Raw genomic sequence first — 1,044 nt, forward strand, 5'->3', positions numbered from 1 at the left:
TGGGCGGCTGGCTGCACCCCGGTCCCGGGCGGCCCTGCCCTCATTAGCTGCCCCATCTCATCTGCAGCCGTTTTATTTCCACGCCCCACACATCGGCGTTCCGTGTCCCTGCGGGCACCTGCCCTGGCCGGCCAGTTAGTCCCTGTGGGGAGCGTGTCCTCCGGGAGGCCCCACGGAGGGAGGCTCCTCACCTTGTTCAGGCAACGCGAGCCACTGCGCCCAGTGTTAGAGGGAAACGGTGCGAGCAGTGTGTGTGCAGGTGCATGTGTGTGAGACCATGGGATGTGTGTGCATGTGCATGTGTGTGAGACCGCGCGTGTGTGGCCATGGGTGTGCATGTGTGTGAGACCGTGGATGTGTGTGCACCTGTGTGACACTGTGGGATGTGTGTGAGACTGTGGGTATGTGTGCACGTGTGTGAGCCCATGGGATGTGTGTGCACGTGCACGTGTGTGAGCCCGTGGGATGTGTGTGCACGTGTGTGAGGCTGTGGGTGTGTGTGCACGTGTATGAGCCCGTGGGATTCTTTAAGGCCTTTTATTTGCCTGCGTGGCCTTTAAAGCCCAGTTAAAGCCCGCAGCTGATGCAGAGGCCGCCTGCCGTGTGTTGTGAGGCCGGCCGCTGGGTGGCCCTGAGCAGGGACCTCCCCGCAGCCCCCCTGTGATTGCCGGCCCCTCCCCGAGGGGTCTGTGCCGGGAGGGGGGACAGCACAGAGGAGGGCACCGCACAAACCCCGCACGTGTTTCTGTGCTGAGCACAGTGCCCCCAGCCTCGCCAACACGCGGCGTGCGGGACACGCGTGCCTGGTGCGGGGCCTGGCCTCACGGCCTCCCTTGGGGTTGGGTGGGCTTCACCCGGATGTTACCGTGACGACCATGGGCAGTAACCACCCCCCTCCCGCTCCTCAGCCTGCAGCTCCCGTTGCTTGTAGACTGTCTCGTCTTCATCGGGGCTCAGGGCGGTGACTGTCTCCGCCTCGCTGAGTGCACACAGGCTCCCCAGGGAGAGGAGAGCGAGCGCACAGCCCGGCCCCCACCCGCCTCC

Source organism: Myotis brandtii, unplaced genomic scaffold (assembly GCF_000412655.1).
Source record: "Myotis brandtii unplaced genomic scaffold, ASM41265v1 scaffold691, whole genome shotgun sequence".
Classification (NCBI taxonomy): domain Eukaryota; kingdom Metazoa; phylum Chordata; class Mammalia; order Chiroptera; family Vespertilionidae; genus Myotis; species Myotis brandtii.